This window comes from Nyctibius grandis, chromosome 5 (genome assembly GCF_013368605.1).
Source record: "Nyctibius grandis isolate bNycGra1 chromosome 5, bNycGra1.pri, whole genome shotgun sequence".
In the NCBI taxonomy this organism is placed as follows: domain Eukaryota; kingdom Metazoa; phylum Chordata; class Aves; order Nyctibiiformes; family Nyctibiidae; genus Nyctibius; species Nyctibius grandis.
The window spans coordinates 113,382-131,680 of NC_090662.1; the positions used below are offsets into that span (position 1 = coordinate 113,382).

The 18,299-nt window shown below is 42.1% G+C and overlaps 1 protein-coding gene across 3 annotated transcripts in view; it reads left to right on the plus strand.

Moving 5' to 3' along the window:
* The first annotated feature begins 5,916 nt into the window (after window positions 1-5,916).
* The window catches only part of GOLGB1 (golgin B1), a 77,901-nt gene continuing 65,518 nt past the window's right edge, over window positions 5,917-18,299 (plus strand). For 2 of the 3 annotated variants that reach the window (XM_068400598.1, XM_068400603.1), the window contains exons 1-2: window positions 6,510-6,576; window positions 11,670-11,784. The gene's annotated coding sequence lies outside the window, so the exon portion shown is untranslated. Of the gene's footprint in view, window positions 5,949-6,048; window positions 6,120-6,509; window positions 6,577-11,669; window positions 11,785-18,299 lie in introns of those variants that run through there. The other variant, XM_068400600.1, reaches the window with a different exon arrangement.

An 18,299-nucleotide genomic window follows, 5' to 3' on the forward strand; every position in this document is an offset into this window, starting at 1 on the left:
CAAATGCTTCCCACCAACCCCGAGCTGTGATCAGGAATAACTAGTCAAGCAACAGTATAAAAACAAAAGTGTGCTTCCTTGTCTGACACGTTCGTTTGCAAGATATGAAGACCCTACTTTACCTGCTGCCAGTCAGTGCTCCTCCCGCTGGCCCACTTTCTGTGGACATCCTCCACTGAAAAACTAACTGCCTTTTTGACACAAAAAAATCGAAGCACCAGGTAGTTGTTATTCCTTACATTCAAACAACGTAATCTTTCTAAGCAACTTCAAAATTCAGCAAACCACATACCCAGGTTGCATGTATTCCTGCATCACAGAAGCAACTCTCTGTACTAGCTGAGCTGTTGGAATGGGGTCATGATAAACCAATTAAAATTGCTGGCCAGTTTCCGAGCTCTGTGCACAAGTACTCTAAAAACAAAGACAAAATTAGTATGTCAAGGAAATTCCAACCAGCTGTTACAACTAGAACTCAAAACTCATAATACTGTGCTAAGGAGTTATACACCTGGCATAACACCAATGTAAGAAAACATAGACTAAGCTGGCTTATCTTTATCAACTGAGTAATCTCTGAAATACTTAAACTGAAACTAAGGCTGAATTACACGGCTGTTCATTCCCTGCTCATTCTTGAGACAGAAGGTTATTTGACAAGGTATTGAATATATTAAGAAAAATAAAGTGAATTTCATATACAGTGTAATACACTATAATATTACGCTATACACTTAGAAAGAAACAGCTGATTTCTGTTTCTTAAATTGCTTGTATGAAAATGCACCTAAATGGCAACCAAACAAAATTTTTCAATACCTGTAATCTGGACCCATACCACTGTACGCCAAACCTGTATGTTTGGTAATTGGTTCTGCTTTGTGGACACTCCTTTCACCATAAAGAATGGTTTCTGTTGCTTCTCAGTTGCCAAAACCACTCCATTTGCAGCTGGAAAGGAACAAGGTTGTTTGGTGTTTTTTTTATATTAATCTAAAATGATGGAAAGCAGTCAAAACACAGAATAAGTTTATCGGACTGTAAAGAATTTTGCTCCTCCCTTTTTAAAAAACCCATCAAGTTTACAATCACATTAAACAGAGATACTTTGGTGAATCCACCAACACATCATTTCTCATTTTAAATAATCACACAGCTCCCATAATCGCATTCTGAATATTCTGAAGCACACATTGATAACTGAGCAGTTACTTCAGCTTTTTGTGTAATTTCTATATAGATGGACACACAGCTGGAGTTATTTACTTAAGAGACAGGAACACTCAAAAAAAAAAAAAAAAAAAAAAAGACGTCTACTTCTACCAGCTGAGTGTCTCCAAAATCACCCAAGCAATTTTCTTCTCCTAGCATGAAGCTCTATGCTCCCTGAGTTGCAGAAAAAAAATAGGAAATATTAAACCCACTAAAACATGTGAAAACCCACCGAAAGAAAAACAAAATATGTAATAGAAGGCAGGACAAAGAAAGACCCAGCACATAGTCCAAACTACTTTAGTGAAGGATTCAGGATTCTGTATATCATTTGAGAGAAGTAAAGTAGTTATTTTCTGCATATACCTTTAATCCCAACCGATGGAGCTCCTGCAGCCACTGCAGCCAAAGCATACTCCATCTGAACAAGCTTTCCAGAAGGACTAAAAAAGAAAATGCAGAAGTAAGCCTAACATAATTCCGATACGCTCAAATCTTTCTGACAACAATCTGATGCTAACTTGCTTTTTTAATCCTCTTTACACCCAGCATCAGCACATTCTAATCAGAATTTTAAAAATAAACAAACCCCCACAAGTCTGAAGATTCGTAACAGCTTCTAAAAGAACTGGACTGATTCAGCACAGAATTCACTGCTGCACAGTGCTACTGGGGTACTCACACAGCACCTGCCCACAGCCGTGATGAAAGCTAACGTGTCTTGGGTAGGGAGCAGCGACTGGGATGCAGGCTGAAGGAGGACAAGTCCATTCTCCAACTTTATACCATTTTAAGCAAGTTTTCCACTCAATGAGAAAAATCTTGGGAGCGTGCCATGACTCTCTACTGAAATGGCATTATACGTGAGGCTTGCAAAAGTTTTCAAGACACTGATGTTTGCTGAAAGGTACGAGCAAAACACAGCTCCCTTTTTGACTGATAAGCACACATCAGGTCAACAGCACAAGACAGAAACAGCTCCCATTCCATCCCCAGGTATTCCTGGTGCAGAATCATCAGAACCGAGCTGCAGGCGTCAGGCTGACAAAGTAACTTGTCCAGAATGAGGGGGATCAAGGGGTCCATCCTCGATCCCCAGGGAAAAGGACAGCACAGAGCCAGTCACTCATTGGACAAGTGATTTTGCAAGTGGGGTCTATTCTCTGGGCTGTATTTCAGATACTGCTGTTATAATAGATGCAGAAGTAAAATAGAAAATTATGTAACTCAGTGGTTAGAGGAGTTAGAAAAAACAAAGCAAGCAACAAGCAATTTGTGTAGTTATTTATACACTGAGCAAACAGCGTATAAAGGTGACAAAGTAATAATTCTAGCTTCTCCACTACAAAATACTAACAAACCAGAACAATAGTTTCCTATGCCCGCAATTAAAATATGCGGAACATTAGCAAAATATTAAAAAAGTAAGCACCAACTAAAATAAATAATTTTCAGTACAAGGAACAGGTGAATAAGGTAAAGCATAAGTAGGTGTATTCCCTTCTGTGAGTATAAAATCAAATGGCTTCAAGTTCCAGAGCATGCAGTGCTTCTGTACAGTACAGGTTTGCAACTCCCTTAGGAAACCATTTCCAAGAGCTAATAATGACTTCAATCCACTTGAGAAAAGCAGGCACGTTTGGCTGCATCCATCCATTAAGAAGATTCTTTTCCTAGTTTTAGACTGTGAACTGCTTCACTTGCTTAACTGCAACAAGCCTCTAGTAACTTACTTTGCAATTACACAGCCTTGCTCTCCTCTGAGATTAAGGGGGCACTTTACCAAAAGCAGCACAAAGATTCTTGCATTCAGTTTTTCTTTTTATCTGTACAATATAATTCTGGATAGCTTAACAGTTTCATCAAAAAAAGAATGGAAAGGAATTTCCTTTTCTCTGAATTAATCTTAAGTGCATGTATCAGAGCAACACGTTAACAGATACCACTCCAAGAGCATATTCATTCTGGGTGTGCAATCCTCCTGCATCTAGGCTGTGCGCAACACGAAGTGCAAGGAGAGCAGCGCCTGCAACGTGCAGCAGGGGGGAAATAAACTACTTAAAACTCACTTCCAACTAGCTCAGAACTACAGAATTACTACCCAGCCTAAAACGTGTGTGTGTATGCGGGGACCCTCAGTTTGCGAAGCCGTTTTACCAAGCACTCGCCAAAGACAAGACGGACGTTAAGTTGCCCCCACAGCGACTCCGACTTACAGCAACGAGAGAAGGTACAAGCAGCGACTGCACTTGGGCCCGCGGTCAGCGACGGCGATCAGGCGGGACCCGGGACTCACCTCCGCCCCCTCCTCTGTCCCCGGCCGCGCCTGCAGCCCTTCAGCTCACGAAGGCTCCTGGCAGCTGAGTGTCCCCCTCAGGCAAAGCCGCCTGATCCCCGTCGCCTTCCCCACACCCGCCCCTTCTGCCCGGGTCCCGCCACCGCCGCTCCCGGCGCTCACAGGCCCGGCTCTGCGCACCCGCCGGGGACGCGATGACTCTGTAAAGTCACCGCTCCGTCCTGCCCCGCCGCCGGCAGACCGCTCCGCGTAGGCTGTGCGCCGCCTGCCCACCGAGCGCCCCGGCCTGCAGCCCTCTCCCCGCCGAGTACCTGAACGCGGTGACGGTGTCCGCCATTTTGGAACAAGCCCCTCCGCGCCCCTCCCCAGCCCCTCTGCGCAGGCGCAGCCGCTCCTCCCGCCTCCTGCGCGAGGACGCAGCTAGCGCGCTGATTGGCGGGGAGGCGGAGCGTGGTGGGAACGCGATTGGCGAAGAAGCCCGCGTGAGGCATGCTGGGAGCTAAAGTCCCCGCGCTCCCCTCTCGCCGCGGCGCCCCCCGGCAGCGAGAGGAATGCTGGGAAGTGAAGTCCTGGTCTCCGCCCCTGTTGCGGCGGAGGGGAGGTGGAGGGGGAGAGCGCGGGGCTCTGGGGACAGTGGTAAGCTTAAAAGACATTGTAATCTTCAAAATACTTTGTGACAGGTACATTCATCGTGTGTGACAGTAGTCTCTGGTTAAATAGTTTAGGTGCAAGCCAGTAAAATGTGAATTTTAGCTAACAGTATAAATGGAGAAGGTCTGTACTTTCTGTGCATCTAATTGAGTTGATAGGTCTTCAGTCTTCCAAACATCAATATGCAAAATGATTTAGGTATTGACTTCATAGGCTGTTTTTAGTAGTAAGCATTTGGCATAGCAGTACATTACAGAAAAATTACTTTACATAGAAGAGTAAATTTTGAAAAGGCAATTGAATATCTCTGCTATTTCATTCAACATTTTTAGTACGTTGTGATTGTTTCCTGTTTCTTTTGTTGCTATTGTTCAAATTACAAAGTTTCCTATTTTCCACTGTCCTTTTTAGAGGAACATAGACATTTGTCCTGAGTGCGGAAACTTGAAACAGAAACACATCCTTTGTGGCTATTGTTGTGCAAAAGTCAAAGCAGAAACTCGACTGATACAGATGGAAATACATAAAAAGGAAGGAGGACCGTTTAATGCTCCAGCTGTAGAGACTGTCGTCCTTTGTGATGGAGAAAAGCCCACAAAAAAAGATGAAGGCAAGTGGATCATTGAAAGAACCAGGAAACGTCCATCTTGGTTTGTTCAAAATTGATGCTGTAGAACTAATGCGAACAAAACCAGTTGCTACAGCAACAAAGATGATGATTTTCAAGAATGTTTTCCTTGTTTTATTCACTCAATGTTGATACAGAAAACCTATGAACTTTTGGGAAGCCTGCTTGAATTGCACGTCATGCATTGTGATTTTGCAGTCGGGTGTTGTTTCTATAGCACGCAGTGGGAAATGCTTCTCAGTGATACATCACAGCGGTCAACAATTAAAGAGAAATCAGAATCTACCTTGGGTTTGGACATCTGCATGCAGTACACTGAATAATTAGTATACTGATGTTCTATGCTGGTTTTGTAAATAACTTCTTTTTAACAAAGGGAAAACATTCACAGATGTAAAATAAAGTATGTTACGTTTCCCAGGGAAATCTGCCTTCTGTTTTTGGCTGCTGCTCTTTTGGAGGGGGGGGGGGAAAGGAAAAAAAAAGTTCAAAACCAATGTTGATTAGATACAAAGGGTATTTATAAGGAAATATCCGGTTACCTGGTTATGAAGAAAAAATTTCTTGCACTGATACCAAGCACAGTAAAACTTTGGTTCAGAAGAAATTTGTATGAATGGAGGATGCAAAGATGGGTTTAGAAAAAATCTTAGCTTCAGTTGGGATACGTTACTGGGCATATTTGTCTTTGCTTCAGGATACAACTTAAGCTCTAGAAGACTTCTGAAAAATTGATGTGTTTAGTAGCATAGGGGGGAAAAAATCCACTCCAAGAGGATGGTTAAAAAATGCTATTATATAAAAACACCTGTCTAGAAAAATGAGGTGAGGGGCCAGCAGACGGCTGCAGGCTTGTTGTGTCTTTTCCTCGGTCTTCAGCCCTTTTGACAGGCGGGTGCAGAGACAGGGCATGTTGCTGGTGGAAGCTGCTGCTCCCTGCAGCCTCACAGCACTCCTGGTCTGTTTTTGGTGAGCAGATTTCCCCAGGGATAGGTCAAATGCAAGACCTGTGGGAGAAATGAGTTGCCCAGATCCTTAACTGCATTTTAAAACTTGCATTCTTCCCAGCTGTGGCACTGCAGCTTTTCTGTCCGGGGGTGCAGCTCATGAAGCACTGGGGAAGAGACAGGGGAGGAGAGGCTGGGATAAGGGTGCTGAAGGGTGTGTGTTCCCCAGGGGAGGGGGTACAGCCGCTGGAGCAGCAGCGCTCCCCGTGCTCTTGTCTCCGTGTGCGGGGAAAAGGCGTTAATCACCCCTGCAGGGACTGTGGCGCTAGCGGAGAGCTGGCGGGAGGGCTGCAGGCCCGAGCGAGGCGGCGAAAAGGAAAACAAGGTGATTTTTCTGCCTCCACGCCCGTGTGCAGTGTGCGGTGAGCCGGGGCAGCTGGCGGGGGGCGGGCTGCGGGCGGCGGTGTCCCGGCGGGACCAGCTGCGGGGGGCCGGGTGCTGTGGCGGGGGGGGTTCGAGGGGAGGCGGCGGACGACCCCCGGGGAGGGGGCGGGCAGTGTCGCGCCTCGGCCCGCGCCTGCCTGGGAGGAGCGCGGTGGGTGCGGCGCGGGGGCCTGAGGGGCCGGGGAAGCCGGCGAGGGCGCGGCCTCCGCCGGGCCCCCCGCGGCCGGCAGCCACCGGCCCCTCCCCAGGCGGCCGGGGACGCCGCCGCGCCGGGCGGGAGGCGGCGCGCTGAGGGGCGGACCGGGCCGGGCCGGGCGGTGCTACCGGGCGCCAGTCGCGGCGTGTGGAGGAGGAGGAGGGAGCGCGGCATGAGCTGTGCCCAGGCCGGCATTGTCCAGGTACGAGGGGCAGGTGCCGCCCGGTGAGGCGGGGCGGGGGGGGGGTGTCAGCGGCCCGGCCGGCGGGAAGGGCCCTGCCCGGGGCCGGCGGCACCTGGCCGGCCGGCGAGCTGCGGAGGGGCCGGGGGTGTGCGCTGCCGTCCGCGCCCGGCTGCGCGGGGGCCCGCCCTTGTGCGGGGGAGCCGGCCGGTCCGTGCGGCAGCGGGACCCCGCCGTGCCCGTGAGCGGTGCTGCGGGCAGGGGGCGGCTGGGGCGGTTCGCTGCCTGTGGGGCGTACGGGCCGGGGGGTCACCGGCTCAGCTGCCGGCTGGATTCCACCAGCGAACAATAGTGTGGAGTTAGGGTGAGCGACGTGCCGGCGAGGGGTTGGCATCGTTTGGGGTGCGGATACGCGCGATGAGTCCCGCGCTGAATTCTCCGTGGTTCCGTCCCTTCCCTGTGACAGCAGCAGCCCCCAGGTTTGGTTCTTGGCTCCTTGGCAATGCAGCGAAATTTAAAGCACAAACTGCCTTTTCCCCCGCTCTGCTGCTGTGAGCCAACCTTGTGATTTCACGTGTTGGTTACTACCTTGTGTTACTATGTAACTGCATTTTTTTGTTAGCAATTAAATAAAATAACTTATTATAAGCGTGCTGAGAATATTGCCTGTAGCATTGTCAAATACTGCTTTTTTTCATTTTGCACCTTCATAGACAGTGGGTTTGTACTGACACAGTCACATACGATTCGTTTTGTTGTCTCTTGCATCGGTTCCTGTGTGTTTCTCTATAGTTGCAGAAGAAATTACTTAGCCTGGGTTTAGATTTTTGCATCCTCCTGCGGTGGTGCCTTTTTTTTAACGCAGAAGTGCGTAGTAAGGCTGTGCGGCAGTCAGCGAGGCCGTGCTCCTGCCCACGTACTTTCCAGCACTCCCTGCTCGTTTTGCGGGGCACAGTCAGCAGTTTGCTGTGTGAACAGGGCAGCAGTCAGGGGCAGGGTGACACTCTGCCAGCGGTGCCATGCAGCAGGGGGTCAGCTGTGCCTTCTGATCAGCGCTCATACGAGGATTGCAGTTATTATGGTAATTTATTTTAGCTTGGGCACTGCAGAACATCAAAATAGATCAAACAGCACAAACTTGAATTCCGTAAAAGGCAAGGAAAGCTTGGAAGCAAATAGAGAAATAAGTTACGGGAATTGGAATTGGTCAGCCTCTTTGGAAGGTGGTGTGTAAGGCTGATGTGGTGCACAGGGGCGTAGCATCTGATTTAGTTCCTGTGCTGATCACACTTTCAATTCATTTTTATGTTTAGTTTTAAGTGGAAAATTTAAAAACATTTTTGTAGAAAAATGCATAAGCTGCAGTTCTAAATTTATGTAAAAATTCACTGTGATGTTTCTATAAACCTGCCATACGTTCTTTATTTTAAATAGACAGCTTTTGTAAATCACTGAGCTCTGCTTAGACAAGTGGTGTCTCCATGGTTGAATTTATGAGTGGATTTGAATAATAAATGCACATTTCAATGAACATATTTTCATTAAAACTGTAAGGTTTATTTTACTGCACTTTTAAATAATGGCTTATTATGGAAGCTATAGTTTAAATTCATGCAGTACTTGAAACTTGGAGAATGGTTACAAGGAAGAGAACAAAAAGAAAAAAGAAACATAAAAGAATGGTAATTCCTGGCATAATCCTAAAATAGTTTTGTAAGGTTTTTTATGAAAAGGCAAGGGTGTGACTGGACAACAAAGGTTAAAATTAATCTTGGGGAACACGGGCGTTGTATTTCAAACCTTTCAAAGTATTTTACTGTAACTGCAGTATTCGTGTGTACCAATAACTCCTGTCCTGTCACTAACATAGGTATTGCTTCAGCTAACATCCAACTTTGAATGCAGTGTTAAGTCTTTAGACTTAACTCGTGTTCACATGGCCAGAACAGCTGTATAAGCCCTTCACATGCCCTCTTACGGTACATAAAACTGAATAAAACTAAGGGGGAGGATGCCGATGGAGCTCTCTTTAGAATTCTTTATGCAACTGTCTGGTCAAGACATGTTTGTTATAATTGATGTGTCCATTACTTGAATTCTCTTGTAATTATAGTCAATAAGTCTTGTAAATGTGTTAAAGCTCACTAAAAGCATACAAATTCAAGAACAAAGTAAGGCTAATAATTTAAAATAATCAATGTAGGCATTTCAGCACTTAATTTCCCTTGTGTGTTGATAGCTGATCATTCTTAATCCATTAAGATTTATTTAGTCGTTTACGATGCAAAATAGGTTTGCACTGGTCACTTGTGCCATTTGAAAATGTCCACCAGGTTAAGTGCAGAATGTAGTCCGTTAGTCTGCCTTGGCTATGTGTATTAATTGCATTGAAAATCAAGTTAATGTGGATGTGAAAGTGAGGTCACTGTCAATATATGACAAAGCAACCCTACTTACCTAAGTTACATCACTGATTGTAACATTCAGTAAAAGTACTTAATAGAAAAATAATGTTTTGAAATACCATTAAATAATGTAGGAGATTTTCACATTGCAAATGAAAGGGAAGCTTTGCTAGAGAGGAGATAACAAGTAAGTCCATCACATGTTGACAAGTGAAAATGAGGAAATGTAAAGAAAAATAAAAGGAGTGGTAGAGGTGGAAGACTTTTTAGTTTGCAATTGATGCAGGTCTCATAAACTTAATTAACAATCGACATCTGAGGAAAAATCACCTGCAACCACATCATCTTTCTTTCATTTCTCATCAGATTTCTCAGTTAATGGAAGGTTTGCCCAGTGTAAGTGTGGTATCTTACTCCTTATGTCCTACACATAGAAGAACACGGTATGATGATGTTTCGTGCGGCTCTGCTCACTTTGCCTTGGGCCTGAGCTGGGGACTCAGCTGTGCTTGCAGGTGCAGGTGATGTTGCCTTTGGCTGGCTTAAAGCTGAGGCAGTGAATTTTTGCTACAGTTTTGGGTGTCTTAATATAAAATAAGGACTATGAAATCCATTTTTCTCTGTAAAACAGTAGCATGGTTTATGTCTGTCTGATCTGAACTCTAAAATTTAGTCTATTTTCAATTAGTTGTTTTTTTGATTTTGTTTTTTTGTTTTTTTTTCCCTCCATTCTCTTGTTAAGAGCTTTATTGTTTACTGCTGCCATCAGAAAATGTACACTTTGTTTCCATGCCATAACTTGTGGGCAAAGTAATTCTGTGGCTTTTTTTTTTTTTAAGTCATTTGGTTGGAAAGATGCTATATTTAAAGTATTTTTCTCATTCTTCTGTGAACTAAAAGCCAAGTGTGAATCCAACAGTATCACATTTAACACAGCATATGAGAACTATTAAAGTTTGTGATAATATAAGTATGGCTAAGAAATGGTTAATTGCTTCAGCATTGTTTCAGACAGCTTTATGGTAAATACAGATTTTTTTCCCCATTAGTTTAACTCTTAGTCCAAGAGTTAAGAGTTAAGAGATACTTAAGATTTGAAATGTCACCAAATTAATGATTAATTTAGTTTTATCAGGGTCATTTAAATAAACTGGGGTTTTTCAGTGTGATTGATAGAATGGGATTGCTGTCAGCTGCAGTCTCAACCTGCTTTTGACATTTAAACTTATAAAGCTGACTAGATATAACCATTCAGGTGCTAAATATATTTTCCATCTACTTCCAACAGTAGAAATGGAAGTATTAAGAGATCTGGCTTCATTGTCATTAAACTGTGAAATATTCAACCTTGTCTGCCTGCGCTTAGTACTGTTGACTTTTTTATTTCAGTTAGAAGATTAAAATTAAATGCTTAATTTTTCATCAGCTCTTGGGAATTAAATTGAAATTTAAGACTCAAAAAATTTTTACTAAGATCCTCAATTTCACCAATGGATTCTTGGAGGATATTCTGTTTTCAAGGGCCAAGCAAAAAGGTTCATCGATCAAGTATGATGTAGTGCAACATTTTTCTCATCAGAGCTCTTTATGTATATTTATTAAAGAACACATATTTCATATTATGCTTAACTGTATTGGAAAAAGTACTTCACAAAACATATACTAAACATAATATGGAGACTCTGTGACCATATTGTACTTACTTTAAGTGCAGTTCCATGATTTTGATTTATTGATTTAAGGATTTAGTGGTCAGAAAATTGGAAAGTGCTACAGCATGCTTTAGAATGGTGTTGCTGCATAATAACACAGGAACTACTAACATGTGCCCAATTTAACTATTTCAGTAAAAAAACAAACCAGTTTTTCCATCCTCAGGAGAGGATCACTGTTAGTTAAGACAGACAAATAATTTGACTTTTTTCTGAACGGATGTGATACAAGAAGTAGGCTGGTACTTCTTCCTTGGAGAAATAATTTCAGAGTTCTTTGGTCTGCAGTAGACATTTAATATTAAAGTTTGTTCTTGAAATAAATAATAGCTAAAATGTCAATACTTCTGGTTTGCAGAATAATCATAAATTCTTGACCATAAAACAGTCATAAAGGCATAATATTTTATCCCCTGTATATTCATACAGTGCATGACATTACAATAGCGAGGTGATGAATCATTTTCTGTGTGTGACAGAACAAATCTGAAATACCAATGCTAATGTGAAATCTATCCAAAGTCAGAAGACTTGTAAAATTACTTTGCTTTAAATGTATTTGCTTAAAAAACAAGTCCATTTTGCAGTTTACACCAATATCAAGCCACTTACCTGAATTTCAGCATTTGGAAATGGGGAAAGGGGTAGAACAACTTTTGCCGTCCTGCTGAAAGGTTATCTACCTACTGTATTGTCTTCTCATTTTAATATTTTGTGGGGTTTTTAATTAAAAAAAAGAGTAAATTATTATTAAGAGAGTAGTTGCCATGATCTTGAACTTAAGGATACTTTAATGAGTAATGTGTAGCATATACTGTGTCCTGGGAGTTATGGATTTATGTACAAGATACTTTTTTTGTTAGGCGAAACCCTCAAACAGGTTAAATGTGGGATAGGCTGTTTTAAAGGTTATTTTTTCCCAGGGTTTTTTATTTCTTTAACCATGGGCGATATATTATTCTAATTCAACTCATATCTTATGCTAAATTTTACTTAGGATCAAAGCCATTCGAGTTCAAGATATGCCACTTTGCAGCAGCTCAGCTCGGAGATGCCAGAAACCATGTCAAGAGGCACCTTGGGATGAGGGAATACAAGTGTCACGTCTGTGGGTGAGTAAATTGAACCAGTCTCCACCATGGTTAACCAGGAGGACAGTGCAGGACATGCATTGTTTCAGAATTGAACACTATGATGTGAGCAAGAGTGGCTAAAATTATGCATGCATATCCTCCTTCCCATTGTTCTGGTAAATGCCTTAAATGCAGTTATGACATTCTTTTCCCACTTCTAATCCTGCACTGAAGATGAGCAATTTTATGGGCTACAAGGTCAATTTGAACCTGTAATCTGTAAATTGACTAAATTATAGGATGTTCATTCACATTGCCAGGGAGGACTGTAAATTCCATTTAAAGACATAAAAAATATATAATATAGACTTCACTGTGTGGGTTTTTTTCTTTTGCTATACTGTTATAATTTTAGTACCATTAACAGATTTCTGGACTCCATTAGGGTTTTCATTCTTTACGAAAACAAAACAGAAGACTGATTTTTCAAACAAAGGGATCTAAAATATTGCAGGCCTAAGACTTTAAAAATAAATCGAAGTCTTTTATGTTTGCTTGTGTTCTTGTTTGTTACCCAAAAAATCTTGTTTTTCTTTTTTACTTAATCGTTATTTCCTCAGAAGGATCGTTCATAATGTTTAATTGTCCTTCAAATGTGTTGCATTTAATAGGAGGCATTGAGACTCCTTAATGCAAAACTAATTAATTTAGCAGAAATGTTTAAAAGGTTTTAAAATGCCATGGCATACATGGTACATCATAGGACATTCAAAGTTGGATTTTTAATACCCTAGTTCTGATTAAAAATATATTTCAATGTTATTACGCTGGAGAAATTAACTAATATATGCATCATATAAAAACATTTTACTCCAACTTATGTAACCTGCTCTAGCAGTCTTATGGCTAATGTGTAGAACAGCACAGGCTCAATTAGATGATGCAGTGCACACATGAATGGTGTGATGTGATGTTGGGGCTAATATTCAGCAGGAGGGTTTTTTTTAGCCTTAGTATACTGACCTACTGCAGGATAAAGTGAGTTACACATTTTAAAGGACAAGGGAATCTTCAGCTGAAGATGCAGCTGAGTGATTTTCACTGGTTCATCTCTGTTTTTAAAATAATTTTGCATGCAGCATTATGAGATACTTTGGATGTTTTTACTCACTGAAGAAAATTAATTGCTGACTTCTTGAAACAAGAAATAAAAATGTATGAGCCTAATTCTTAAGTCCACTGGATATCAGTAGTAGAATAACTTGTGCTACTCTTTATTTTGCAGCACATTTAAAATGAACATTATGCGTGGTAGGCTATTTTATGTTGTTTGGAAAATCTTATTTACTACTTCTGCTGCATGAATTGCTGAGAATTTGGCGTGGAAGATAGTTAACAACTACAGATCCACAAAACTGTTCAGCTAAGGCTAAGCTCTGTTCTTTAGAAGTAGTCAACAAACTTGGCAATGGTTCTTTATTCAATTCCCTTTTAACTTAAACTGAAAAATCATCATATTCAACTATGTTATCATGAGAGGAAAAGTAAAAAAATCTCAAAATAGTTAATACCTTATCTTCTATAAAAAGAGAATTAAAATTGTTAGGATTTGGCACAGTACATATTTTTTTCAAAAACTCTTTCCTTCACTTCAGGATTGACATATTCTCAGAATCTGTCTCAGAAATTACACAGCTCTCAGTTGCAATTCATGATGGTTATGCAAGGGAGAGAGCAAAACATGTATGAATGATTTAAACTGTGGACTTGAACGTTAGTCACCTTGCTAAGCTGATTGCTTTGCTGTATGTTGCTGACATGTCGTACCTGGTAGCCAGGCAGGTACTCATTTTCCATTTCTGTGTAGTAGTGTGGAGCTAATTTTCATCAACAATGTGAAGCTGTGCTATTTAGATATGACAAAACAATCACCTGAAGGGACATACGCCACAATACCCTGTGCTCACAAAAATCTGATTTATATACCTGTTTAAATCATCATCACATTTCACTTAATGTGCACCAAAATTGTATTTTAAGAATGATACATTAACACTGATGTGATTGGAAAAGGCATTTTTGTGCTATAGCTAACAGTCCTGACGGATTGAGCAGGATTTGAGGGAGGAATGACCACAGCAGTTTGACCTGTAGTCCAAATAATGAATATTCCATCCTTAAATGTGGAAGAAGATAAAAGAGTGTAATAGCCTGTGCTGTATTTCTGCTATTTTAATTGAAAGGATTGGGTAGTGTGTAGGTTAAAAAAATAAAGTAGCAACATAAAAAAACCCAAAATTGCTAGGATTGGCTATCGGATTAGTGGCACTGTAGAGCATTGGTACATTAACACCACTGACAATGTCAATTCATTATCGTTGATGGCTAAATAATCTTAGAAATGCTCAGTGGACCTATTAGTTCCTGAACATAAGCAGCTCATGCTGCATTTCTTCATTAGCTTTAATTGCTACAAATTTTACCTTTTTAAAAATCATGCTTTAAAAGGTGAAGTGATCTTTCAGGAACATTAACTCTGTAATTTTGTCACAAACAGAAGGTCCTGCACTATGTTTTATTTTCTGCAGTAGTTAATATTCTATCCTCTGACTTCTAGATTCATAGTAATAAGCCCTCTGCTAGTTGTGAGGATAAATTGTGTTTCAAAAGCTTTTGAATCTGCTTGGGCACTTTTTAAAGGTGAAATGTCAGTGCAACATCGTGGTGTAGTGTGGTCTCAAAATAACACTTTTTTTTTTTTTTAAGACAAATACTCTGGAAATTTTTGTCTTTAAGAAAAAAAAAGCAAAAAGCTGTATCTGTGGTGGTGTTGTAGGAAGGGTTTGCTGTGTCTCAGTTTTCCAAATGATCCTCATATTTACATGATACAAAGTACACAATATATATTTCACTTATCTGTTGAAAAAGGCAGTAATTTTGCTGTGTTATTTTATTTTTTTTTCATTGAAGTTCAGGGTTTGTTTTTCTTCAGCTGCACAGCAGAAACTACATGACACAGAAATTGGACATTGCTGATGTTTTAACATTTGGAATAAACTGTCTGCTACTCATTTCCTTATCGCAGATGTGTGTTAGTGGTTTTCTTTTCCATACCCATGGCTGTAAAATATCCCATTATTTCAGAGGTAGCAGCTATTTTCTGTGAGTAGCAAACGGCTGCATATTTGAATTTAATTTTTGAAAGTCTGGCTCTGAAATTGGCTGATACCCTGGGTTAGATGAGCAAATCTTGGTTGCCCAGCATTTAAATTTTTTTTTCATCCATCTAAATCAGAAAAGGACAGACTTAGGGAAGGAATTTATAATTTTTGCCTCACGCCCTGTCATGTCGTAATGTGATAAACTAAACTGACTCCAAATAATATCTAGTGACCTTATAGTAATTATGCCTCACAAAACATTTTGGTTGAAAACTTTTAATTGCTTACATTGATGCCAGAAACTACACGTTAACAGACTCTGAAGTTTAATTGTGTTCAAAAGAAAGCAATATAAAATTCGTGTTCCATTACTATTCCAGTTTAGGTTTATCAGAGTAGATACTGTACGAGGTCTTTTACTTTTTTCCTTGTGATCGTGCCTCTCTCTTTTTTCTCTGTTTTGCTCTTTTTGTACGCAAGCCATTATTTTTAAAGGAGAATGAATATGTGCCTCAAGAATATAACTTTTTTTTTAAGAAAATCTTTCTAAGTTCAGCAAAACCAGTGGTTTGTGAGTGGCATCAGTCCAGTTTTCTTCCTTTTTGCAACTTGAAAAAAAATACCCCCCTAAAATACGGGCCAGAATGGTCTGGCATCTCTCTCCCTGTGAAAAGGACAGTTTCAGGATTCAAAACTGAAGCCTGTTTATATTTGCTAATTTCAAAGTAGAAAAATATTTTTTTCCAAGAAGAAGGGTTTACGAATGTTTACTGATCACAAGAGGAATTGTAATGAAGAAGTCAATATGTGTGATCCCTTTCCATGCAGTACAAGGTCACACTGTTGGGTTGAGTGCAGGCTGCATTCCTTTTCAGAAGGTCAATTTGCTGTATGGCGTGCAACAGCAAGTCTCTTCTGAAAGAGTCATTTTGTGTTGTGCACAGAGTAAATTCTGTATTGATGCCTTCAAATAGTATTGACTGATTAGAAAGAAGAAGAAATGCTAAGCACAGTAACTTAGAAGAGTATTATCATTTTCAAGTAATTGCTTTCTTCCTAATTATTTAATTTCTTTTGAAGAGACAAACTGATAAAATGAGTTCTTACATATCCTTTAAATTATTAACACTATAAAACTGGTGTTGTGACATTATTTTCTAAATCTTTTAAAATATTATTTTCATAATAGCAACAGAATAACATATATGATTTCAAATATTGTAGAGTTAAAATAGACTTATTTGCTGAATTTAGAGGGCTGGTTTTGGGGGGGTTGGTGGGTTTTTTTTTGTTTGTGGGTTGTTTTGGGTTTTTTTTTAACATTTATTTTAAGGTCTGGTCGTTGTTTGGAAAAAAAAATATAAGTCTTTTCAGTTGTTTTGCTTTTTGTGTGTTTTTTACTGAACGGTTCCTGATGGACTCTGACTTTTCCTTTTATTTCTGTCAACCCAGTTACAGTACATTAGAGCGCACCCTGATCCTACTTGTCTGCCTGTTATGCAGTGTATATGTTTAACTCATAACCATGTTCATTGAGAGATTTCAGTCTGATCATGCTGAATGTCTTGCAGCAACACATATCGATGTCTACAAAGCATTAGATACTTCCAACCTTAGTTATTCATTTTAGAAATTGTAAAATGCAAATATATATGGTTTTGATTACTTATGAGCTGTCATAGCCAAAAAATCTAATTTCCCAATTTGTTGTTTCTCTGTAAAATTCAGTTGTTCATTATTATGCACTAAATAAATTCAGATTTTAATTGGAGAGAATTTCATTCATTAAAACCAACTTGATAGCCTTTTATGAGGACGTAACCCGGTGGATAGATGATGGTAAAGCTGTGGATGTGGTCTATCTCGATTTCAGTAAAGCGTTTGACACGGTCTCCCCCAGCATCCTCGCAGCTAAACTGGGGAAGTGTGGTCTGGAGGATCGGGTAGTGAGGTGGATTGTGAACTGGCTGAAGGGAAGAAGCCAGAGAGTGGTGGTCAATGGGACAGAGTCCAGTTGGAGGCCTGTGTCTAGTGGAGTCCCTCAAGGGTCGGTACTGGGACCAGTTCTATTCAATATATTCATTAATGACTTGGATGAGGGATTAGAGTGCGCTGTCAGCAAGTTCGCTGATGACACAAAACTGGGAGGAGTGGCTGACGCGCCGGAAGGCTGCGCAGCCATTCAGAGAGACCTGGACAGGCTGGAGAGTTGGGCGGGGAGAAATTTAATGAAATATAACAAGGGCAAGTGTAGAGTCCTGCATCTGGGCAAGAATAACCCCATGGACCAGTACAAGTTGGGGGCAGAGCTGTTGGAGACCAGCGTAGGGGAAAGGGACCTGGGGGTCCTAGTGGACAGCAGGATGACCATGAGCCAGCAGTGTGCCCTTGTGGCCAAGAAGGCCAATGGCATCCTGGGGTGTATTAGAAGGGGTGTGGTCAGCAGGTCGAGAGAGGTTCTCCTCCCCCTCTACTCTGCCCTGGTGAGGCCGCACCTGGAATATTGTGTCCAGTTCTGGGCCCCTCAGTTCAAGAAGGACAGGGAACTGCTAGAGAGAGTCCAGCGCAGAGCCACGAAGATGATTAAGGGGGTGGAACATCTCCCTTCTGAGAAGAGGCTGAGGGAGCTGGGTCTCTTTAGCTTGGAGAAGAGGAGACTGAGGGGTGACCTCATTAATGTTTATAAATATGTAAAGGGCAAGTGTCAAGAGGATGGAGCCAGGCTCTTCTCAGTGACATCCCTTGACAGGACAAGGGGCAACGGGTGCAAGCTGGAGCACAGGAGGTTCCACATAAATATGAGGAAAAACTTCTTTATGGTGAGGGTGACCGAGCACTGGCACAGGCTGCCCAGAGAGGTTGTGGAGTCTCCTTCTCTGGAGACATTCAAAACCCGCCTGGACGCGTTCCTGTGTGATATGGTCTAGGCAATCCTGCCCCGGCAGGGGGATTGGACTAGATGATCTTTCGAGGTCCCTTCCCCGCCTCGGTGACATTCGGGTGCTCCAAATGACGTCATCACCACCCAGACCCCTCCCCGCTTTTCATTCACCCCAAAAACACGCACTAAAGGAGGGAAACAGCCCTGACCGCCACCTCCTTACTTTAGCGACGCCATTTACGCGTGTACGCGCCCCCTCCCCAAAAAAGGGGAGCTCTGCTAGAAAAGTAAAGGGAGGGCACCCCTCCAAACGGCTGCCCCGTCACCAGCCCCGTCCCGCAGCCTGTCCCCCCGGCAGCTGCCCCACGGCACAGGGGCGCCGTGCCAGAGGACGGTACCGCAGTTCTCGCTCTGCCACGTTCCCCCTCCGTTTCCGCACCGGGACGGGCTCCCCAGGGCCACCGACGCCCCCGGCCCCTCTTGGCCCCGGATCCCCCCCACCAGACACCCCT